Consider the following 26,983-nt stretch of genomic DNA (forward strand, 5'->3'; position numbering starts at 1 on the left):
TAGTTATATTCTTGTACATAGGGGGCAGTATTATAGTAGTTATATTCTTGTGCATAGGAGCAGTATTTTAGTAGTTATATTCTTGTGCATAGGAGCAGTATTATAGTAGTTATATTCTTGTACATAGGGGCAGTATTATAGTAGTTATATTCTTGTATATAGGAGCAGTATTATAGTAGTTATATTCTTGTGCATAGGAGCAGTATTATAGTAGTTATATTCTTGTACATAGGGTGCAGTATTTTAGTAGTTATATTCTTGTACATAGGGTGCAGTATTATAGTAGTTATATTCTTGTACATAGGGGGCAGTATTATAGTAGTTATATTCTTATACATAGGGGGCAGTATTATAGTAGTTATATTCTTGTACATAGGAGCAGTATTATAGTAGTTATATTCTTGTACATAGGGGGCAGTATTATAGTAGTTATATTCTTGTACATAGGAGCAGTATTATAGTAGTTATATTCTTGTACATAGGGGCAGTATTATAGTAGTTATATTCTTGTACATAGGAGCAGTATTATAGTAGTTATATTCTTGTACATAGGAGCAGTTTTATAGTAGTTATATTCTTGTACATAGGGGCAGTATTATAGTAGCTATATTCTTGTACATAGAAGCAGTATTATAGTAGTTATATTCTTGTACATAGGGGGCAGTATTATAGTAGTTATATTCTTGTACATAGGGGGCAGTATTATAGTAGTTATATTCTTGTATATAGGAGCAGTATTATAGTAGTTATATTCTTGTACATAGGGGCAGTATTATAGTAGTTATATTCTTGTATATAGGAGCAGTATTATAGTAGTTATATTCTTGTACATAGGGGCAGTATTATAGTAGTTCTATTCTTGTATATAGGAGCAGTATTATAGTAGTCATTCTTGTACATAGGGGGCAATATTATAGTAGTTATATTCTTGTACATAGGGAGCAGTATTATAGTAGTTATATTCTTGTACTTAGGGAGCAGTATTATAGTAGTTATATTCTTGTACATAGGGGCAGTATTATAGTAGTTATATTCTTGTACATAGGGGCAGTATTATAGTAGTCATTCTTGTACATAGGGGGCAGTATTATAGTAGTTATATTCTTGTACATAGGGGGCAGTATTATAGTAGTTATATTCTTGTATATAGGAGCAGTATTATAGTAGTTATATTCTTGTACATAGGGGCAGTATTATAGTAGTTATATTCTTGTATATAGCAGCAGTATTTTAGTAGTTATATTCTTGTGCATAGGAGCAGTATTATAGTAGTTATATTCTTGTACATAGGGGCAGTATTATAGTAGTTATATTCTTGTATATAGGAGCAGTATTATAGTAGTTATATTCTTGTGCATAGGAGCAGTATTATAGTAGTTATATTCTTGTACATAGGGTGCAGTATTTTAGTAGTTATATTCTTGTACATAGGGTGCAGTATTATAGTAGTTATATTCTTGTACATAGGGGGCAGTATTATAGTAGTTATATTCTTATACATAGGGGGCAGTATTATAGTAGTTATATTCTTGTACATAGGAGCAGTATTATAGTAGTTATATTCTTGTACATAGGGGCAGTATTATAGTAGTTATATTCTTGTATATAGGAACAGTATTATAGTAGTTATATTCTTGTACATAGGAGCAGTTTTATAGTAGTTATATTCTTGTACATAGGGGCAGTATTATAGTAGCTATATTCTTGTACATAGAAGCAGTATTATAGTAGTTATATTCTTGTACATAGGGGGCAGTATTATAGTAGTTATATTCTTGTACATAGGGGGCAGTATTATAGTAGTTATATTCTTGTATATAGGAGCAGTATTATAGTAGTTATATTCTTGTACATAGGGGCAGTATTATAGTAGTTATATTCTTGTATATAGGAGCAGTATTATAGTAGTTATATTCTTGTACATAGGGGCAGTATTATAGTAGTTCTATTCTTGTATATAGGAGCAGTATTATAGTAGTCATTCTTGTACATAGGGGGCAATATTATAGTAGTTATATTCTTGTACATAGGGAGCAGTATTATAGTAGTTATATTCTTGTACTTATGGAGCAGTATTATAGTAGTTATATTCTTGTACATAGGGGCAGTATTATAGTAGTTATATTCTTGTACATAGGGGCAGTATTATAGTAGTCATTCTTGTACATAGGGGGCAGTATTATAGTAGTTATATTCTTGTACATAGGGGGCAGTATTATAGTAGTTATATTCTTGTATATAGGAGCAGTATTATAGTAGTTATATTCTTGTACATAGGGGCAGTATTATAGTAGTTATATTCTTGTATATAGCAGCAGTATTTTAGTAGTTATATTCTTGTGCATAGGAGCAGTATTATAGTAGTTATATTCTTGTATGTAACGGGTCCGGGAGGCGGAACCTCTGAGCTACTATACAAGGGGGCGGCCCTTGTAAGGGAGCGGGTGGCAGTCTCTGGGTGAACGGACAGGGAGTTACGGCAAGTGATCAGGGCAGTCTCTGGGTAAGGGGTAGGTACGACCTGTGATGGCAGAGCCTCCGGGCTGGCAAGCAGGCAGATAACGGAGAAGCGCTCCCAGGTGAGCGGGCAAGCTGGTCCATAGACAGACTGACCGGAGTAGTAAGGTAGACCGTCGGACCTCAGGCAAGCAGGCAGGTAGCTGATATGCGCTCCCAGGTGAGCGGGCAGGCTGGTCCTTTAGACAGACTGACAGGAGTAGTAAGGCAGACCGTCGGACCTCAGACTGGCAGACAGGTAACAAGTATTCAGGCAGGAATCAGGCAGGTAACTAGCAGGAAACTGGCAGGAAACTGGCAGGTAACTGGCAACGGGACCTGAGGGCTGAAGCACAGGTGAGACACAGGTGCAAACAACATTGCTCGGGCACCTCCATTTTGGAGGAGGTGCCTTATATATGATGAAGTCCTCCGGCCATTGGCCGGGGACTCTTTAGGGCGGCGCGCGCGGCCCCTTTAAGAGGAGGGGAGCGCGCGCGCCCTAAGCACAGGGGCCGGGAAGGAGCGCGCGCTGAGAGCAGAGCAGGAGGAGGACGCCGGGACGAAGCGCGCGCTGACAGCAGAGCAGGAGGAGGACGCCGGGACGGAGCGCGCGCTGACAGCAGAGCGGGGAGAGGACGCCGGGACGGAGCGCGCGCTGACAGCAGAGCGGTGAGGGGAGCAGCGTCCCTGCCTAGCAGAGGGCAGGGACGCCAGCGCTACAGTGCCCCCCCCTTTAGGCCCCCCCTTTTTTAGGCCAGACAGAAATTTAGCTAGGATGAGAGGGGCATGGATATTCTCCCGGGGCTCCCACGTTCTCTCCTCAGGACCAAACCCCCTCCAATCTACCAAGAAAAAGGTCTTTCCTCTTACCCTTTTGGTGGCAAGAATGTTCTCTACCTCAAACTCGTCCTCAGCAGAAACCGGAGCAAGAGGCGTACCTGTAGACTTAGAAAAAGAGTTAAGTACCACAGGTTTGAGGAGAGACACATGGAAGGAGTTAGGGATCCGTAAGTTGGCCGGGAGTTTCAATTTATAGGCCACCGGGTTGATCTGACTGATAACCTCCAGTGGGCCGATGAACCGAGGCCCCAACTTATAGGAAGGGATCTTGAGCCGGACATATTTGGACGAGAGCCAGACTTTATCCCCAGGACGGAATTGAGGAGGATCCAGACGTCCTTTGTCAGCGTGCCTTTTCATACGCTCGGATGACAGAAGGAGTGCGGACCGGGTACTCTCCCATATGGAGGAAGACTCGCTCTCGTGATTGTTGTACGAGAATTCGGCCCATGGCAGGAGATCCACCCAGTCAGAATGGTGAGCATTAACGAAGTGCCGGAGGTAACTGGTCAGGTTCTGATTGATCCGCTCCACTTGACCATTAGACTGTGGGTGGTAAGCGGAGGAGAAGTCCAGAGTGACGTCTAGCAATTTACAAGTGGCTCTCCAGAAACGAGAAGTGAACTGTACTCCTCGATCCGACACGATGTGACGGGGCAGGCCATGAAGACGGAAGATGTGGCGGATAAAGACTCTAGCCAGCTCGGGTGCAGACGGAAGACCTGGCAGGGGAATGAAGTGAGCCATCTTGGAAAAGCGGTCAGCGACCACCCAAATGACCGTACAACCGGCAGAGACGGGCAGATCAGTTACGAAGTCCATCGCTATATGCTGCCAGGGGGCAGCAGGTGCTGGCAGAGGAAGAAGGCGGCCGGCCGACAGGTGTCTCGGAACCTTGTTGCGGGCGCAGGACACACAGGCAGAAACAAAGTCCATAACATCCTTGTGCAGGTTAGGCCACCAGTAGTGCCGGGTAATAAGCTGGAGGGTCTTTTTCTGACCGGCGTGGCCAGCTAGTTTAGACGAATGACCCCAGTGTAGGATCCTCTCCCGATCAGGTACCGATACGAACGTCTTACCAGGAGGGAGACAATTTAGACTCACGGGAGCCACCTGCATTACTCTGGCGGGATCGATGGGGCAGTCACATGGTCTATGAGGTGGTAATGTCTCTGCCTCCTCCATATCAAAGACATCAGCACAAGACCAATAAGGAATCGGAAGTCCAGGTAGATTAGCTGGGATAGGAGAGGGACGGACGGAATGGACGGGAACCAGACAGGTTTTATGACAGTCTTGTCCCCAGCGAAGGACTTCTCCGGTTTGCCAGTCAAGCACGGGTGCATGTCTCTGGAGCCAAGGCAGACCTAGCAAGAGGGCGTGAGAGAGTCCAGGCAGAACGTGAAGGGAGATACTCTCTGAATGCAGCATACCCACTTGCAGAGTAATGGATTCGGTGATGAATTGGATGGGGCGAGATAAGAGGCCCCCATCCACGGCAACAACAGACAAGGGTACAGCCAGAGGTTTGGTGGGGATGCGGTATTTCTCCACCAGGGACAGTGAAATAAGATTTCCGGCTGCTCCAGAGTCAAGTTGGGCTAGTTCGGAATAACGATTCTCCCCGCAGATGATTGAGACAGACAGCAGCAGGGATGGAGAGGATTTATTTTTGTCTAGATCAAGTCCTCTGAGCGAACCTAGACACAGGCGTTCTCCCGACCTCTCCGGGCAGGCACGGATCCGATGCTCCTTACTGCCACAGTAGAAGCAGCTCCCCTCGGCACGGCGAAAGTCCTGACGGGATTTGACCATCTTGGTCTGGTCGACCTGCATAGGCTCAGGAGAGTGTACCTGGGGAGAAACGGAAGGAGTGACGGGTTTCAGAAAAGTAGGAACCAGACGTGGAAGCCCCTTTTCACGGGTGACCTCTTTGGCACGTTCCTGGAACCGTAGGTCAATCCGGGTGGCAAGAGTTATTAGGTCATCGAGAGTGGTAGGAATGTCCCGACCAGCAAGTTCATCTTTAATACGGCCGGACAGACCCTCCCAGAAGACGGATACCAGAGCTTCGTTACCCCAGGCCAGCTCCGAGGCAAGGGTACGGAACCGTATGGCATATTGACCCACGGTGAGGCTTCCCTGACGGAGGCGTAGCAGAGATGATGCGGATGAGGTCCTCCGTCCGGGTTCGTCGAAGGCTTTCCGGAAAGCCGTGAGAAAGGCAGGCAAGTCGGACACCAGGGGGTCTCCTCTCTCCCATAGAGGATTTAGCCAGGCCAGAGCCTCCCCGGTGAGATGGGACATGATGAATGCAATTTTGGCTCGGTCGGAGTTAAACTGGTGGGACAAAAGTTCAAAATGCAGGGTGCACTGATTTATGAAGCCCCGAGCCAGGACGGAGTCGCCTCCGAAGCGAGGAGGTGCAGAGAGCCGGGGTCCGGAAAAGGATACCAAGGTACTGGCCGTAGTTGCAGGATCAGACAGGGTGTTCAGGCGAGTATTAACATTCCGCAGATGACCCAGGATGGCCTCCTGTTGGGACTTCTGACGGGACAGTTCAAAACAGAGGTCCGAGAGCGAGGTAGCTTGGGTGCCACCGGGTTCCATGGCCCGAGCAAACTGTAACGGGTCCGGGAGGCGGAACCTCTGAGCTACTATACAAGGGGGCGGCCCTTGTAAGGGAGCGGGTGGCAGTCTCTGGGTGAACGGACAGGGAGTTACGGCAAGTGATCAGGGCAGTCTCTGGGTAAGGGGTAGGTACGACCTGTGATGGCAGAGCCTCCGGGTAGGCTAGCAGGCAGATGGTAGATGTGTGCTCCCAGGTGAGCAAGCGAGAGTCTCTGGAATAGCAGGTGGTCACGGCACGTGACGGCGGGACCTCCGGGCTGGCAAACAGGCAGGTAACGGAGATGCGCTCCCAGGTGAGCGGGCAAGAGTCTCTGAGATAGCTGGTGGTCACAGCACGTGACAACGGAGCCTCCGGGCTGGCAAGCAGGCAGATAACGGAGAAGCGCTCCCAGGTGAGCGGGCAAGCTGGTCCATAGACAGACTGACCGGAGTAGTAAGGTAGACCGTCGGACCTCAGGCAAGCAGGCAGGTAGCTGATATGCGCTCCCAGGTGAGCGGGCAGTCTGGTCCTTTAGACAGACTGACAGGAGTAGTAAGGCAGACCGTGGGACCTCAGACTGGCAGACAGGTAACAAGTATTCAGGCAGGAAACTGGCAGGTAACTAGCAGGAAACTGGCAGGAAACTGGCAGGTAACTGGCAACGGGACCTGAGGGCTGAAGCACAGGTGAGACACAGGTGCAAACAACATTGCTCGGGCACCTCCATTTTGGAGGAGGTGCCTTATATATGATGAAGTCCTCCGGCCATTGGCCGGGGACTCTTTAGGGCGGCGCGCGCGGCCCCTTTAAGAGGAGGGGAGCGCGCGCGCGCGCGCCCCCTAAGCACAGGGGCCGGGAAGGAGCGCGCGCTGAGAGCAGAGCAGGAGGAGGACGCCGGGACGGAGCGCGCGCTGACAGCAGAGCAGGAGGAGGACGCCGGGACGGAGCGCGCGCTGACAGCAGAGCGGGGAGAGGACGCCGGGACGGAGCGCGCGCTGACAGCAGAGCGGTGAGGGGAGCAGCGTCCCTGCCTAGCAGAGGGCAGGGACGCCAGCGCTACATTGTACATAGGGTGCAGTATTATAGTAGTTATATTCTTGTACATAGGGGGCAGTATTATAGTAGTTATATTCTTATACATAGGGGGCAGTATTATAGTAGTTATATTCTTGTACATAGGAGCAGTATTATAGTAGTTATATTCTTGTACATAGGGGCAGTATTATAGTAGTTATATTCTTGTATATAGGAGCAGTATTATAGTAGTTATATTCTTGTACATAGGAGCAGTATTATAGTAGTTATATTCTTTTACATAGGAGCAGTATTATAGTAGTTATATTCTTGTACATAGGGGCAGTATTATAGTAGCTATATTCTTGTACATAGAAGCAGTATTATAGTAGTTATATTCTTGTACATAGGGGGCAGTATTATAGTAGTTATATTCTTGTACATAGGGGGCAGTATTATAGTAGTTATATTCTTGTACATAGGGAGCAGTATTATAGTAGTTATATTCTTGTACATGGGGGCAGTATTATTGTAACTATATTCATGTATATAGGAGCACTATTATAGTAGTTATATTCTTGTACATAGGGAGCACTATTATAGTATTTATATTCTTGTACATAGGGGGCAGTATTATAGTAGTTATATTCTTGTACATAGGGGCAGTATTTTAGTAGTTATATTCTTGTACATAGGGTGCAGTATTATAGTAGTTATATTCTTGTACATAGGGGGCAGTATTATAGTAGTTATATTCTTATACATAGGGGGCAGTATTATAGTAGTTATATTCTTGTACATAGGAGCAGTATTATAGTAGTTATATTCTTGTACATAGGGGCAGTATTATAGTAGTTATATTCTTGTATATAGGAACAGTATTATAGTAGTTATATTCTTGTACATAGGAGCAGTATTATAGTAGTTATATTCTTGTACATAGGAGCAGTTTTATAGTAGTTATATTCTTGTACATAGGGGCAGTATTATAGTAGCTATATTCTTGTACATAGAAGCAGTATTATAGTAGTTATATTCTTGTACATAGGGGGCAGTATTATAGTAGTTATATTCTTGTACATAGGGGGCAGTATTATAGTAGTTATATTCTTGTATATAGGAGCAGTATTATAGTAGTTATATTCTTGTACATAGGGGCAGTATTATAGTAGTTATATTCTTGTATATAGGAGCAGTATTATAGTAGTTATATTCTTGTACATAGGGGCAGTATTATAGTAGTTCTATTCTTGTATATAGGAGCAGTATTATAGTAGTCATTCTTGTACATAGGGGGCAATATTATAGTAGTTATATTCTTGTACATAGGGAGCAGTATTATAGTAGTTATATTCTTGTACTTAGGGAGCAGTATTATAGTAGTTATATTCTTGTACATAGGGGCAGTATTATAGTAGTTATATTCTTGTACATAGGGGCAGTATTATAGTAGTCATTCTTGTACATAGGGGGCAGTATTATAGTAGTTATATTCTTGTACATAGGGGGCAGTATTATAGTAGTTATATTCTTGTATATAGGAGCAGTATTATAGTAGTTATATTCTTGTACATAGGGGCAGTATTATAGTAGTTATATTCTTGTATATAGCAGCAGTATTTTAGTAGTTATATTCTTGTGCATAGGAGCAGTATTATAGTAGTTATATTCTTGTACATAGGGTGCAGTATTATAGTAGTTATATTCTTGTACATAGGGGGCAGTATTATAGTAGTTATATTCTTATACATAGGGGGCAGTATTATAGTAGTTATATTCTTGTACATAGGAGCAGTATTATAGTAGTTATATTCTTGTACATAGGGGCAGTATTATAGTAGTTATATTCTTGTATATAGGAGCAGTATTATAGTAGTTATATTCTTGTACATAGGAGCAGTATTATAGTAGTTATATTCTTTTACATAGGAGCAGTATTATAGTAGTTATATTCTTGTACATAGGGGCAGTATTATAGTAGCTATATTCTTGTACATAGAAGCAGTATTATAGTAGTTATATTCTTGTACATAGGGGGCAGTATTATAGTAGTTATATTCTTGTACATAGGGGGCAGTATTATAGTAGTTATATTCTTGTACATAGGGAGCAGTATTATAGTAGTTATATTCTTGTACATGGGGGCAGTATTATTGTAACTATATTCATGTATATAGGAGCACTATTATAGTAGTTATATTCTTGTACATAGGGAGCACTATTATAGTATTTATATTCTTGTACATAGGGGGCAGTATTATAGTAGTTATATTCTTGTACATAGGGGCAGTATTATAGTAGTTATATTCTTGTACAAAGGGGGCTGTATTATAGTAGTTATATTCTTGTACATAGGGGGCAGTATTATAGTAGTTATATTCTTCTACATAGGAGCAGTATTATAGTAGTTATATTCTTGTACATAGGGTGCAGTATTTTAGTAGTTATATTCTTGTACATAGGGAGCAGTATTATAGTAGTTATATTCTTATACATAGGGGGCAGTATTATAGTAGTTATATTCTTGTGCATAGGAGCAGTATTTTAGTAATTATATTCTTGTACATAGGAGCAGTATTATAGTAGTTATATTCTTGTATATAGGAGCAGTATTATAGTAGTTATATTCTTGTGCATAGGAACAGTATTATAGTAGTTATATTCTTGTACATAGGGTGCAGTATTATAGTAGTTATATTCTTGTACATATGGTGCAGTATTATAGTAGTTATATTCTTGTACATAGGGGGCAGTATTATAGTAGTTATATTCTTATACATAGGGGGCAGTATTATAGTAGTTATATTCTTGTACATAGGAGCAGTATTATAGTAGTTATATTTTTGTACATAGGGGCAGTATTATAGTAGCTATATTCTTGTACATAGAAGCAGTATTATAGTAGTTATATTCTTGTACATAGGAGGCAGTATTATAGTAGTTATATTCTTGTACATAGGGGGCAGTATTATAGTAGTTATATTCTTGTATATAGGAGCAGTATTATAGTAGTCATTCTTGTACATAGGGGGCAATATTATAGTAGTTATATTCTTGTACATAGGGAGCAGTATTATAGTAGTTATATTCTTGTACTTAGGGAGCAGTATTATAGTAGTTATATTGTTGTACATAGGGGCAGTATTATAGTAGTTATATTCTTGTACATAGGGGCAGTATTATAGTAGTCATTCTTGTACATAGGGGGCAGTATTATAGTAGTTATATTCTTGTACATAGGGGGCAGTATTATAGTAGTTATATTCTTGTACATAGGGGGCAGTATTATAGTAGTTATATTCTTGTATATAGGAGCAGTATTATAGTAGTTATATTCTTGTACATAGGGGCAGTATTATAGTAGTTATATTCTTGTATATAGCAGCAGTATTATAGTAGTTATATTCTTGTGCATAGGAGCAGTATTATAGTAGTTATATTCTTGTACATAGGGTGCAGTATTATAGTAGTTATATTCTTGTACATAGGGGGCAGTATTATAGTAGTTATATTTTTATACATAGGGGGCAGTATTATAGTAGTTATATTCTTGTACATAGGAGCAGTATTATAGTAGTTATATTCTTGTACATAGGGGCAGTATTATAGTAGTTATATTGTATATAGGAGCAGTATTATAGTAGTTATATTCTTGTACATAGGAGCAGTATTATAGTAGTTATATTCTTGTACATAGGAGCAGTATTATAGTAGTTATATTCTTGTACATAGGGGCAGTATTATAGTAGCTATATTCTTGTACATAGAAGCAGTATTATAGTAGTTATATTCTTGTACATAGGGGGCAGTATTATAGTAGTTATATTCTTGTACATAGGGGGCAGTATTATAGTAGTTATATTCTTGTACATAGGGAGCAGTATTATAGTAGTTATATTCTTGTACATGGGGGCAGTATTATTGTAACTATATTCATGTATATAGGAGCACTATTATAGTAGTTATATTCTTGTACATAGTGAGCACTATTATAGTAGTTATATTCTTGTACATAGGGGTCAGTATTATAGTAGTTATATTCTTGTACATAGGGTCAGTATTATAGTAGTTATATTCTTGTACATAGGGGCAGTATTATAGTAGTTATATTCTTGTACAAAGGGGGCTGTATCATAGTAGTTATATTCTTGTACATAGGGGGCAGTATTATAGTAGTTATATTCTTATACATAGGAGCAGTATTATAGTAGTTATATTCTTGTACATAGGGTGCAGTATTTTAGTAGTTATATTCTTGTACATAGGGAGCAGTATTATAGTAGTTATATTCTTATACATAGGGTGCAGTATTATAGTAGTTATATTCTTGTACATAGGAGCAGTATTATAGTAGTTATATTCTTGTACATAGGGGACAGTATCATAGTAGTTATATTCTTATACATAGGAGCAGTATTATAGTAGTTATATTCTTGTACATAGGGTGCAGTATTTTAGTAGTTATATTCTTGTACATAGGGGGCAGTATTATAGTAGTTATTTTCTTGTACATAGGGGGCAGTATTATAGTAGTTATATTCTTGTGCATAGGAGCAGTATTTTAGTAGTTATATTCTTGTACATAGGAGCAGTATTATAGTAGTTATATTCTTGTACATAGGGGCAGTATTATAGTAGTTATATTCTTGTATATAGGAGCAGTATTATAGTAGTTATATTCTTGTGCATAGGAGCAGTATTATAGTAGTTATATTCTTGTACATAGGGTGCAGTATTATAGTAGTTATATTCTTGTACATATGGTGCAGTATTATAGTAGTTATATTCTTGTACATAGGGGGCAGTATTATAGTAGTTATATTCTTATACATAGGGGGCAGTATTATAGTAGTTATATTCTTGTACATAGGAGCAGTATTATAGTAGTTATATTCTTGTACATAGGGGCAGTATTATAGTAGTTATATTCTTGTAAATAGGAGCAGTATTATAGTAGTTATATTCTTGTACATAGGAGCAGTATTATAGTAGTTATATTCTTGTACATAGGGGCAGTATTATAGTAGTTATATTCTTGTACATAGGGGCAGTATTATAGTAGCTATATTCTTGTACATAGAATCAGTATTATAGTAGTTATATTCTTGTACATAGGGGGCAGTATTATAGTAGTTATATTCTTGTACATAGGGGGCAGTATTATAGTAGTTATATTCTTGTATATAGGAGCAGTATTATAGTAGTTATATTCTTGTACATAGGGGCAGTATTATAGTAGTTATATTCTTGTATATAGGAGCAGTATTATAGTAGTTATATTCTTGTACATAGGGGGCAGTATTATAGTAGTTCTATTTTTGTATATAGGAGCAGTATTATAGTAGTCATTCTTGTACATAGGGGGCAATATTATAGTAGTTATATTCTTGTACATAGGGAGCAGTATTATAGTAGTTATATTCTTGTACTTAGGGAGCAGTATTATAGTAGTTATATTCTTGTACATAGGGGCAGTATTATAGTAGTTATATTCTTGTACATAGGGGCAGTATTATAGTAGTCATTCTTGTACATAGGGGGCAGTATTATAGTAGTTATATTCTTGTACATAGGGAGCAGTATAATAGTAGTTATATTCTTGTACATAGGGGGCAGTATTATAGTAGTTATATTCTTGTACATAGGAGCAGTATTATAGTAGTTATTTTCTTGTACACATGGGGCAGTATTAGAGTAGTTATATTCTTGTACATAGGGGACAGTATTATAGTAGTTATATTCTTGTACATAGGGGCAGTATTATAGTAGTTATTTTCTTGTACATAGGAGCAGTATTATAGTAGTTATATTCTTGTACATAGGGGCAGTATTATAGTAGTTATATTCTTGTACATAGGAGCAGTATTATAGTAGTTATATTGTTGTACATGGGGGCAGTATTATTGTAACTATATTTATGTACATAGGAGCTGTATTATCTATAATATAACCAGGGATGCATCCCTATGTCTGAAGCCTTTATAGACTGCGCAAGCGCGACATGCAGTCTGGCTCCAGACAGAAGAACGCATGGAGCCGTTACAGGTAAGAGGAGTGTATGGCGCTGGAGAATGCGGTATGCGTAGGCACTGAACTCTCCATACTTACCTGACCGGGAGGAGCGTTGCCGCGGCGCCTCTTTTCACCAGAGACCGGGGCAAGAGTGAGGCGTAGGATCGGCGCATGCGCATAGCGCTATCCGGCGCCATTTTACTGAAGACACATTTGCAGTGTCTTCAGCAAAATGGCGCCGGACAGCGCGGTGCTCCGGCGTAGCACTTCTCCCCTGTCCTCCGGAAGAACAGGACGCAGCAGCGCTGGAGCACAGAGAAGAAAGGTGAGTATAAGTGTTTAAGTGTTTATTTTTTTTGGATGTGTGTACAGCGTGAAAGGGATCCGGTGGCTACACATACCAGGATTGGGGTGAGGGAACCACACATTCCAGGATTGGGGGGTGAGGGGTATCACACATACCAGGATTGGGGGGATGAGGGGTACCACACATACCAGGATTGGGTGGATGAGGGGTACCACACATACCTGGATTGGGGGGATGAGGGGTACCACACATACCAGGATTGGGGGTGATGAGGGGTACCACACATACCTGGATTGGGGGATGAGGGAGCCATGCATACCAGGATTGGAGATGAGGGGTACCATGCATACCAGGATTGGAGATGAGGGGTACCATGCATACCTGGATTGGGGATGAGGGGTGCCATACATACCGGGATTGGGGATGAGGGGTGCCATGCATACCGGGATTGGGGATGAGGAGTGCCATGCATACCAGGATTGGGGATGAGGAGTGCCATGCATACCGGGATTGGGGATGAGGGGTGCCATGCATACCGGGATTGGGGATGAGGGGTGCCATGCATACCGGGATTGGGAGTGAGGGGTGCCATGCATAACAGGAGGAGGGATACAATACATACCAGGATAGGGATGAGGGATGGGGTATCATGCAGACCAGGATTAGGGGGTAAGGGGTGCCATGCATACCGGGATTGGGGATGAGGAGTGCCATGCATACCAGGATTGGGGATGAGGAGTGCCATGCATACCGGGATTGGGGATGAGGGGTGCCATGCATACCGGGATTGGGGATGAGGGGTGCCATGCATACCGGGATTGGGAGTGAGGGGTGCCATGCATAACAGGAGGAGGGATACAATACATACCAGGATAGGGATGAGGGATGGGGTATCATGCAGACCAGGATTAGGGGGTAAGGGGTGCCATGCATACCGGGATTGGGGATGAGGAGTGCCATGCATACCAGGATTGGGGATGAGGGGTGCCATGCATACCAGGATTGGGGTTGAGGGGTGCCATGCATACCAGGATTGGGGTTGAGGGATGGCATGCATACCAGGATAGGGATGAGGGGTGCCATGCATGCCGGGATTGGGGATGAGGGGTGCCATGCATACCGGGATTGGGGATGAGGGGTGCCATGCATACCGGGATTGGGGATGAGGGGTGCCATACATACCGGGATTGGGGATGAGGGGTGCCATGCATAACAGGATGAGGGATACCATACATACCAGGATAGGGATGAGGGATGGGGTACCATGCATACCAGGATAGGGATGAGGGATGGGGTACCATGCATACCAGGATTGGGGGTGAGAGGTGTTCTGGATCATGTTGATGTGATTACTGAATATTTCAGCCAAATCGTGAACTCCTGATCTTCCATCTTTAGATAAATATACATTGTATCCCCTGGATAAACACACTTGTTTTGTTGGGAATGTTTTTCTGCAGCGTCAAGGAAACTTTACGACGATCCTAAGACTATTTATAATTTCTGTTCTTCCTTCCTACAAAACAACCAGGGAAGTTCTCATCAGGAAAATCAGACCAGACAAAACTCTTCATTCAATCGCTACAAATTGTAAGAGATTGTAGGAAATGTTCTGCTTCACTCTCTGTATTAGGGCACGGACAGTATTTTGCTATCTCCCCTCCCCCCATTCCCAATACATTACATCTGTCTTTTTTCTTGTGAATTATGAAAGCAGCACAAAGTCTTTTAGGATTGAAAGTTCTCCTCTTGTAGAAGACATTGACATCTGCACATGATGTCGGAGAAAGAGGATTGGCAAGGTCTAACTTTTGGGTGATGGGGGGCCATCAAGCTTTTGTTGGAGAGAGGACAACCTGAGAAACAAAAGGAGCGTGACCTACATCAGCACAGAGTATTTCAGGAGCTAGGTTTGCTCTTCATAAACATCACTATTGATGGCTCATACAGTATCTTGGCCTGATTAGGGAATAGACTTTTGTACATCAGATTTATCGGACTCGTTGGGGGCTTTGGGTCCTGACAGTTGCGCACATGATGTGGCCGTGACAATGGCAGGGACGCTGCCAGAAGCCGTTTCTGCTTGTAAACAGCGGGCCCAGCTGACGCTCCGCTCCTCCTTTTCCTTCCTCCAGTCAATCAGCATTTTGCAGAACACAATGCGGCCGTGTTCCTGTGAAGCCGGGAGATGTTTTGGGTTAGAAAGGCAGGGCGTCCCCTAAATAGCAAAAACATGTGACTGTAAAAAGCGTTCCCGTGTGCCAGCTCTGAGGAGTGCGGACTAGTGATGGGCGAGCACTAAAATGCTCGGGTGCTCGTTGCTCGGGTCGAGCACATTGGAATACTCGGGGGCTCGACCCGAGCAACGAGCCCAATGTAAGTCTATGGGAAACACGAGCATTTTTCTGGCGGTCCCCCCCGGCGGTCTGCAGAGGGCCTAAAAATTGCCCAAATCGATGGGAACAGTGCTCAATTAAACATCAGGCAGGCAGAATATTTAGGCAGACAGGCAGGCAGGGTATATAGGAGGGTGCATGAAAAACATAGCAGGGCACTTGGAACACACTAGTGCCCTCCGATTTTCATGCACCCGTCTCTTTAAAAAAGCCGGCAATTCATCAGCGGCATACACCGGTACCCGACAATTTAGAACTGAAAGAATAGAGCTTCACACATAGATTAGATAGATAGAAACATGTCAGTCACATATATATGAAGTACAGTGATAGTGTTGATTACTGTACTTGTCATTTAGTGTTAAAATAAAGGATTTATTAAAAAAAAAAATTGGCGTAGGGTTCCCCGTAATTTTAGTCTCTAGCGGAGGTTAAGCAGACGGCTGGGGCAGATGTTTGAAGCCTGGGAAGGGGGTAATACCCACGGAGCTTCCCAGGCTACTAATATCAGCCCCCAGCTGAATACCTAGCCTTTACTAGCTATTAAAATGGGGGACCCCCCCCAAAAAATGATGTGGGGTCCCCCCTATTTTAATAGCTAGCAAAGGCTAGGCAGACAGCTGGGGGCTGATATTAATAGCCTAGGAAGGGTGCCATGAATATTGGCCCCCTCCCAGGCTAGAAACACCAGCCGTCAGCCGCCCCATGATTTGGGCAATCACTGTAATGCCACAACCACCATGGCTGTGACATTACAGTGAGTGGCTGGCAATCCCTGCATGATTGGTGCTCTAAATAGCGCCAAACATGCAGGACGGGGACCCGAGCTCCCGCCAGTACTCGGCGAGCTCCGAGCATCTCGAGTACTGAGATGCTCGGGCGAGTATCAAGCAGTGGCGAGCATGCTCGCTCATCACTAGTGCGGACAGATGCGGGACAGAGGACGCGGCTTGTATCGCATTCTCCTGGCTGCGGAGTAATGTTCTCAGCTATTGTGACCCGGGAGCTGCTCCTCATTACAAGCCGCACGTTCACATTTTACAGCCAAGGGAGTTTGCCCAGAGGATCTCATCAGGGTCCAAACAATGTATCATGAATAACATGGACGGAGCTGAATGTTCCTACCTGCATCCTGTATGGATCAAAATAAAAGGAAACAGACATTTAAAGGGGTCGTCCAAAATGTTTACATTCTCTCCCCAAACCTTTCTGATATGCTCACTGGTAACAATCCTTCCCCCCCGCCCTCCCATCGATCCGGGGCATTCACTAGTTGCTCCTTGGCTCCCATAGCGTGCAGCACCGGCCACCAGTATAGGAAACATGTTAATGGGATGTATATTTTTGGGCTATGGAAGGAAACCAGAGCACCTGGAGTAAAGCACAGATAACTCCTTACAGATGGTGGAGGGGACCCAGGACCCGGAGCTGCAATCTTCTTACAGGAACTCTGTTTCATGTTCATTTCTAGCTAAATATGTTATCAGCGGCACCCGTGGAACATGTATAGAGGAGGGGTACAGCATGAGGATCAAGGGCGCTGATGCAAAATCTGTACCACCTCTCCAACTGCCACTGCTATCCTCTTACCAGGCAAAGAAACATTTGGGCACCAAGGGCAGCGATACCCTCCCATACTGACTTCACTGACTGACAAAGCTGCAGAATATCTAGTGTTACATAGATGTAGAATTAGTCATTATAGATGACCTTTCACCAGTTCAGCAGGTTACATATTGAAGAAATATCAGATTGTAAGGTTTATATGCCAATACCACCTATAACCAATGGGGCATTACTCTTTCCTCTGCATCACGTTGACCAACCATAAGCAGGAGGTGTCAGGCAGGGGAGAAAAAGGAAACGCCTACAGAATCCATCAGAACCGGCTTTCTCTGTGTGATATAGTAATACATATAAAGACACACAGCCCTGCTCTCCTCCCCCGTTCACACGGATCTCACTTCTTACATCTACTGATTACAGGTGGAGAAGAGGAGCAGAGCTGTGTGTCATTACAAACAGCTCTCTGCATATATCCCAAACATCGGGGAATACTGCACTGATAGCTGGCACAGATTCAGAGCCGTGTAAGTGACAGGCTGCAGCTCTCCTCTCACAGCATTGTCAGCATATGTGGGAGAAGAGCACAGCTGTGTGTCATTACAAACACCTCTCTGTATATATCCCAGGCATCAAGAAATACTGCATGGATAGATGGCACAGATCCACTGCTGCTCTCATCTCACAGGACTGTCAGCATAGGTGTGGGGGAGGACTTGAGAGCAGATGTGTGTGTCATGACAAACACCTCTCTGCATATATACCAGGCATCGAGGAATACTGCATTGATAGCTGGCATAGATCAAAAGCAATGTAACAATGCAGCTCTCATCTCACAGCACTGTCAGCATAGGTGGAGACAGGCCAAACATCTCTCTGCATACTGTATATCCCAGGCATCAAGGAATACAGCAGAGATAAATGGCATAGATCCAGAGGGATGTATGTGACGTATGTGTGCTCTCATCTCACAGCACTGTCAGCTCTGCTCTTCTTTTCCTCCCCCCACATTGACAATGCTGTGAGATGAGACCTGCAGTATGTCGCACACATTGCTCTGGATCTATGCCAGCTTTCAGTGCAGTATTTTGCGATGTCTGGGATATATGCAAAGAGATATTTGCCCTTTCCCCACCTACGCTGACAGTGCTGTGAGATGAGAGCTGCTGTGCATCACATACATTGTTCTTGATGTATGCCAGCTATCTGTGCAGTATTCCTTGATACCCAAAATAGTTGTAGAGAGGTGTTTTTAATTACACACAGCTCTGCATTCACCCCATTCCCCTTCCACACTGACAGTGCTGTGAAATAAAAGCTGCAGTGTGTCACATACATTGCTCTGGATCTATGCCAGTTATCATTGCAGAATTCCCCAATACCTGTAATAGATGCAGAGAGGTGTTTGTAATGGCACACAGCTCTGCTCTCCTCCTCCCTCTCCTGTAATCACAGTAGATGCCAGCAGTGAGATCTGTGTGACCTGGTGAAGAGAGCAGGGCTGTGTGTCATTACACGCATTACCACATAACCTAGCCGAATCAGATCTCATACTTTGCACTGACGAGGGGCAACCCGCCCCCCCCTCCCGAAACACCATGTCTGCAAATTGAGATTCTGGTTTGGCTTTTATCCTAAGCCATATTGCAAGGCTCATTATAGAGTCGATATTGACTTTTAGGATCGCTGCTTCCAATAGGGGGCGCTAGACTTCTAGTCCTCTTCCTCTCTGAAGAGACAATTTGCATATTTAATTTTTCAGAGGCGTATAAGTCTCCTCACGCTGACATGCCAGGCCTGACTTGTCACTCTACACAAGGAGAAACTTTACCCCTTAGACCCCATATCTCACACAGAGAAAGCCACTTCTGACCTTGTCTAGGAAGGAGTTCTTTTTTTTTTCCCCCTGTATGACACCTCCAGCTTATGATTGGTCAGAAAGGAATCTCTGGTAACGCCCTCTTGGTTATAGTATATTAGCATATTAACTGCATAAGGTAAGATAGCTGCAATTGAGATGAGAAATTATAAAAAAAAAAAAAAGTTTTAATCCTCTTTAGAGCCGCTGTTCCATGATGTGATCAGTTTAACCTGCTCAGACTGGTGAAAGGCCCCTTTAATTGCAGCGGATGGATTATTTGTCTGCTGGAAATTTGCTTCGCTATAAATTAAAAACATTTAATAAAAAATGTTGTCCCTAATTCCTAACTTTTTAAGATCAATGCTTGCTCTCATTAAATAGTAGCACTCTTAAAGGGGTTGTTCACTCCAAATAAAAAATAAAAAAAAAAGTGCAAAATGTAAAAAAATATAATCTATGTATAATGACAGTGGCATATAAGAGGTTAACCTGATGCAACCGGAGCTTGTTCTCTTGGGTGTAGAGCCCGCTGCGCCATACAGTGATGGTGCGCGGCTGCCATACACGTAGGGCTGGTTTATAAATGTTTGATTGCTGGGACCCCCCATTGATCACCAGAGCGGGGGTCCCAAAGCCCCCTGTGTGACTATAATGGTGATAATGTCCATCCCGTAGAAGTTGATGAAGTGGTGGTCTCTACACCGCTCAGTATTAGGTAGTACTGGCAGTCATGTCCCCTATGTGGCGGAATGATTGGCCCCTGCTGCGTTGCATGACATGTAGCCCCGGCCTTTCTAGATGGGCGCTGTCAGTCGTGCTCAGTGATTGTCTGCAGCTCCAGGACTCTCCCTCTCCCTGTCAGTACATTCCTGTGCAGCTTACACCATCAGACGTCGGCATTTAAAGTGGATTTAGAGGAATGTAAACAGTTGAGAGGAAAGAGTTAGGGTGGGGCGGGGGAGGAGAGGTCAGGTAAAGGGGGCCCCGGGAAGGAGAGCAAGGATATGGGAAGCAGGAGGGATCATGTGCGAGATGTTCTGCTGAACATCAATTATTATTATTCCTCTTGTGCTAAAGGGTTATTCCCCAAAAAATCAAGTTAATCTGGTATCCCTAGGATATTGGATACCTTGCTGATCGCTGGGGGGCCGACCAGATCCACAGCCCCCGTCCTGCATGGAGCAGGGGGTGCACACGCTCAACCTCCACTCCATTCATTGTATATGGGACTGACGGAAATAATCGAGCGCTGGACTCGGCAGTCCCATAGACTATGAATAGAAGGAAGGCACCTCTGCACCGATCAGAACGGGGCTGCAAAGTCCCAATCTCAGGAGCATCGATGGGGGGTCACAGCAGTTTGACCCCCAGTGATCACCAACTTCATTTTTTTTTAGAAAGAACCCTTTAAGATCAAGATATTCTTCAAGCATGGACAACTTGGATTATTATATCAAAATACTCTATGGTCCCATCGGCCAATCTTCAAAAGTGTAAGTTATCACCTGATTGACAGCTGTGATCACCTGACAAAGAGCAGTCGGTCAGATGAGCCGGATCTCCAGGATCGAGAGGGATCGATGTGATTCATCTACATATTGTCCTTGTCTGATTGGGATGTGAGGCACAAGCATAATTATTGGCGCCCCAAATTTATCAACAGTCTAATTAATAATGCTGCCAGCACTGTCCCGTGTGAGGCTCATGCGCCAAATTTCCCGTCGTCTTGGTCATCCCAACCATGATATTGTCATAGGAGTAACGTGCAGCCGGGCACGGAGGGGTCAGATTAAGCTTGGAAGAGCAGTGACTACTTGTGTTTGGGGTTGTCAGGGTTATCATGAGGTTGTGATACATTGTATCCTCGTGTGATTAATTTATAATTCACTCATTCAGAATCCAGGGAATCACAATGTTACAGATATAACCTGGGTTTTCTTTTTGTCTGATAATGTGGAATTTTACTGGGATAAGATTACAGAAAAGGATCTCAAAATTTCACCAACCCTTGTCCTCGGGCTGCATCTGATATTCCACTATGGACAGGTGGGTTGGTGTTTCTGGAAACATTGCTGATCACTTCTTATAATCCTATTTACAGTAATCTGGAATTAGCCGTGAATTAAATTGTGGTAAACAGCACAATGCCGACACTCCAGCTATTGTACCTGCATGGGAATCTTCAGGTGGCGGCAGCGGAGAGGTTCAGACTTGCTCCTCCTGCATTCCACAAGGATATTCCTCTGCATCCAGACATCCTGTACTAGTGCCCAGGTCAGAGACATGTGAGATATCAACCACACTCAGTGAGTGCACCACTCATAGCTAACATATCCCCTCCCCATGACCTGTGGTGCATTGGGAGAAAGCTCCCTAACTATGGAGAAACTTTACACAATATATTGCAGAAATCTCAGATCTGCCATAATCCACCAATGAAGTTCACCCCTCTGTGCTGCAGCTTTATCTATGTTATCAACCTCAGCCCAGAGATAAAACATATATATTTATTTTCCTCACTTATATAGCGCCATTAATTCCACAGCGCTGTACAGACATTATCGGCACTGTCCCCATTGGGGCTCAAAATCTACATTCCCTATCAGTATGTTTTGGGAGTGTGGTAGGAAACCGGAGGGAACCCACACAAACATGGGAAGAACATGCAAACTCCTTGCAGATGTTGTCCTTGGGATTTGAACCCAGGACCCCAGCGCTGCAATGCAACAGTTCTAACCACTGAGCCACACTGCTGCCCTACCTGCCCTACAGATTGAACTTTTATATTGCTTTTGTGAGACATCCTATTGAAAAATGTATCATTTCAATACAGTGAACAAAGAAACCACTCTCAGGGCTAATGTCAATACCCATAGCGGTACCTACTGTAATTATGAATGACATTGTCCTTACAGGACAACTCGTATATAATATTTTAGACCCTATTGTAGGCAGATTATGTTTAGAGAATGTACAGCGTGTGAGCGGATTACATCTCAATAGATTCATTACATTGTATTTATACTGTGACACATACAGCAGTGAGTTATCTATGGAATAAATCTACTTGACCACATTTTCCTCTCTGATTCATTGTTATTCTATATTTCTGATCTCATCCTGAAACCATTAGAAACATTACAACTTTCATGTCTGCAACAATGAAACGACCCGTGCACTGTGCACTTTCCAGGGTCAGTATCCTCATATGGTTGTGATATGGTTAATTCTTGCACTCGACAGCAGCATTCCTGCCCGGTTAGGCACGTGCCATACCTTTGGATAACTCAGCCCTTTCTTCAAGGCCAAGGAGGGGGGTGTAGGGGCCATGTTTGTGCATTTTGATGTTGGTGCTTCTGTGCCCTTATATAGAAATATCTTTTATTGCTTTTCTGGAACCGGGAGAATTTGCCAGCAATTAGGAATTATATGGGGGTGGTTGGAGGTGCGCAGATGTCCAGGAATCTCTGTGAGGTGAAGGATGACTTATTGTACTATTATTGTATTATTATACTCTGGCTGGGGTTATTTATTATCATACAATAGCTTGATTGTCATCAATGACTCTTTTTAAAACTCAATTTGTAACATAATTTATAGGTTAAATCTTCATTTTTCCATCACAAGCTATAGCATGTCTCATTCTCTAGTCACATCCAAAGCTGCATTTAAAATATTTGCTCTTGGAAACAGACTAGTTGGAGGCAGTAACAACATCAATTCTGTTCTTGTCATATGAGCTCTGCTCTGAAAACTGGAAAACAGCTGAACTTTGCCTGCTGCTCTGGATGTGACTGGAGTATGTCATGAAGCTGAAAGTAAATGGTGTAAATAAAGTAAAGCTTAACATGATAACATATTAACATGGTCTGCTCGTATATCAGGGGATTTTTTTTATGGATACACAATAAAAGTCTGATTGGGCCATCATCATTCCTAGAAACAAATATAATTAGGACATGGTTAATTAAAGCTTCTGTCCTGACATTTTGGTTGAATTTACTCTAATAATGAAGTCTTTGTGATGTTATGAGTGTACACAGGGGAGAGCGAGTGTCTTAGTAATCAGTGTCTTCCACTTGTGTAAATGGAGGTTGTAAGCGCTGCCACATCACACATGTGCTCAGAGCCACTCACTGCTGACTGCATCCATCCAACTCCTGAGTTACATCCTGTATTATACTCCAGAGCTGCACTCACTATTCTGCTGGTGCATTCACTGTCTACATACATTACTGATCCTCTACTGATCCTGAGTTACCTCCTGTATTATACTCCAGAGCTGCACTCACTATTCTGCTGGTGCAGTCACTGTGCACATACATTACATTACTGATCCTGAGTTACATCCTGTATTATACTCCAGAGCTGCACTCACTATTCTGCTGGTGCAGTCACTGTGTACATACATTACATTACTGATCCTGAGTTACATCCTGTATTCTCCTCCAGAGCTGCACTCACTATTCTGCTGGTGCAGTCACTGTGTACATACATTACATTACTGATCCTGAGTTACATCCTGTATTATACTCCAGAGCTGCACTCACTATTCTGCTGGTGCAGTCACTGTGTACATACATTACATTACTGATCCTGAGTTACATCCTGTATTATACTCCAGAGCTGCACTCACTATTCTGCTGGTGCAGTCACTGTGCACATACATTACATTACTGATCCTGAGTTACATCCTGTATTATACTCCAGAGCTGCACTCACTATTCTGCTGGTGCAGTCACTGTGTACATACATTACATTACTGATCCTGAGTTACATCCTGTATTATACTCCAGAGCTGCACTCACTATTCTGCTGGTGCAGTCACTGTGTACATACATTACATTACTGATCCTGAGTTACATCCTGTATTATCCTCCAGAGCTGCACTCACTATTCTGCTGGTGCAGTCACTGTGTACATACATTACATTACTGATCCTCTACTGATCCTGAGTTACCTCCTGTATTATACTCCAGAGCTGCACTCACTATTCTGCTGGTGCAGTCACTGTGCACATACATTACATTACTGATCCTGAGTTACATCCTGTATTATACTCCAGAGCTGCACTAACTATTCTGCTGGTGCAGTCACTGTGTACATACATTACATTACTGATCCTGAGTTACATCCTGTATTACACTCCAGAGCAGCGCTCACTATTCTGCTGGTGCAGTCACTGTGTACATACATTACATTACTGATCCTGAGTTACATCCTGTATTACACTCCAGAGCTGCACTCACTATTCTGCTGGTGCAGTCACTGGGTACATACATTACATTACTGATCCTCTACTGATCCTGAGTTACCTCCTGTATTATACTCCAGAGCTGCACTCACTATTCTGCTGGTGCAGTCACTGTGTACATACATTACATTACTGATCCTCTACTGATCCTGAGTTACCTCCTGTATTATACTCCAGAGCTGCACTCACTATTCTGCTGGTGCAGTCACTGTGTACATACATTACATTACTGATCCTGTACTGATCCTGAGTTACATCCTGTATTATACTCCACAGCTGCACTCACTATTCTGCTGGTGCAGTCACTGTGTACATACATTACATTACTGATCCTGAGTTACATCCTGTATTACACTCCAGAGCAGCGCTCACTATTCTGCTGGTGCAGTCACTGTGTACATACATTACATTACTGATCCTGAGTTACATCCTGTATTATACTCCAGAGCTGCACTCACTATTCTGCTGGTGCAGTCACTGTGTACATACATTACATTACTGATCCTGAGTTACATCCTGTATTACACTCCAGAGCTGCTCTCACTATTCTGCTGGTGCAGTCACTGTGTACATACATTACATTACTGATCCTGAGTTACATCCTGTATTATACTCTAGAGCTGCACTCACTATTCTGCTGGTGCAGTCACTGTGTACATACATTACATTACTGATCCTGAGTTACATCCTGTATTATACTCCAGAGCTGCACTCACTATTCTGCTGGTGCAGTCACTGTGTACATACATTACATTACTGATCCTGAGTTACATCCTGTATTACACTCCAGAGCAGCGCTCACTATTCTGCTGGTGCAGTCACTGTGTACATACATTACATTACTGATCCTGAGTTACATCCTGTATTATACTCCAGAGCTGCACTCACTATTCTGCTGGTGCAGTCACTGTGTACATACATTACATTACTGATCCTGAGTTACATCCTGTATTATACTCTAGAGCTGCACTCACTATTCTGCTGGTGCAGTCACTGTGTACATACATTACATTACTGATCCTGAGTTACATCCTGTATTATACTCCAGAGCTGCACTCACTATTCTGCTGGTGCAGTCACTGTGTACATACATTACATTACTGATCCTGAGTTACATCCTGTATTACACTCCAGAGCTGCACTCACTATTCTGCTGGTGGAGTCACTGTGTACATACATTACATTACTGATCCTGAGTTACATCCTGTATTATACTCCAGAGCTGCACTCACTATTCTGCTGGTGCAGTCACTGTGTACATACATTACATTACTGATCCTGAGTTACATCCTGTATTATACTCCAGAGCTGCATTCACTATTCTGCTGGTGCAGTCACTGTGTACATTACATTACATTACTGATCCTGAGTTACATCCTGTATTATTCTCCAGAGCTGCACTCACTATTCTGCTGGTGCAGTCACTGTGTACATACATTACATTACTGATCCTGAGTTACATCCTGTATTATACTCCAGAGCTGCACTCACTATTCTGCTGGTGCAGTCACTGTGTACATACATTACATTACTTATCCTGAGTTACATCCTGTATTATCCCCCAGAGCTGCACTCACTATTCTGCTGGTGCAGTCACTGTGTACATACATTACATTACTGATCCTGAGTTACAGCCTGTATTATACTCCAGAGCTGCACTCACTATTCTGCTGGTGCAGTCACTGTGTACATACATTACATTACTGATCCTGAGTTACATCCTGTATTATACTCCAGAGCTGCACTCACTATTCTGCTGGTGCAGTCACTGTGTACATACATTACATTACTGATCCTCTACTGATCCTGAGTTACCTCCTGTATTATACTCCAGAGCTGCACTCACTATTCTGCTGGTGCAGTCACTGTGCACATACATTACATTACTGATCCTGAGTTACATCCTGTATTATACTCCAGAGCTGCACTAACTATTCTGCTGGTGCAGTCACTGTGTACATACATTACATTACTGATCCTGAGTTACATCCTGTATTACACTCCAGAGCAGCGCTCACTATTCTGCTGGTGCAGTCACTGTGTACATACATTACATTACTGATCCTGAGTTACATCCTGTATTACACTCCAGAGCTGCACTCACTATTCTGCTGGTGCAGTCACTGTGTACATACATTACATTACTGATCCTGAGTTACATCCTGTATTATACTCCAGAGCTGCACTCACTATTCTGCTGGTGCAGTCACTGTGTACATACATTACATTACTGATCCTCTACTGATCCTGAGTTACCTCCTGTATTATACTCTAGAGCTGCACTGACTATTCTGCTGGTGCAGTCACTGTGTACATACATTACATTACTGATCCTGAGTTACATCCTGTATTATACTCTAGAGCTGCACTGACTATTCTGCTGGTGCAGTCACTGTGTACATACATTACATTACTGATCCTGAGTTACATCCTGTATTATACTCCAGAGCTGCACTCACTATTCTGCTGGTGCAGTCACTGTGTACATACATTACATTACTGATCCTCTACTGATCCTGAGTTACCTCCTGTATTATACTCCAGAGCTGCACTCACTATTCTGCTGGTGCAGTCACTGTGCACATACATTACATTACTGATCCTGAGTTACATCCTGTATTATACT

General features: G+C 43.1%; 1 protein-coding gene across 15 annotated transcripts in view; it reads left to right on the top strand.

The window, feature by feature from the left end:
* TNS1 (tensin 1) overlaps positions 1 to 26,983 on the top strand; it is a 608,032-nt gene that overhangs the window by 359,749 nt on the left and 221,300 nt on the right. Inside the window, exon 1 of one of the 15 annotated variants that reach the window (XM_073647453.1) lies at positions 20,517 to 20,596. The exons of the other annotated variants lie outside the window; for them this stretch is intronic. The gene's annotated coding sequence lies outside the window, so the exon portion shown is untranslated. Of the gene's footprint in view, positions 1 to 20,516; positions 20,597 to 26,983 lie in introns of those variants that run through there. 15 annotated transcript variants of the gene reach the window in all.

This window comes from Phyllobates terribilis, unplaced genomic scaffold (genome assembly GCF_046119375.1).
Source record: "Phyllobates terribilis strain yellow unplaced genomic scaffold, ASM4611937v1 Scaffold_9__5_contigs__length_417890890, whole genome shotgun sequence".
NCBI lineage: Eukaryota > Metazoa > Chordata > Amphibia > Anura > Dendrobatidae > Phyllobates > Phyllobates terribilis.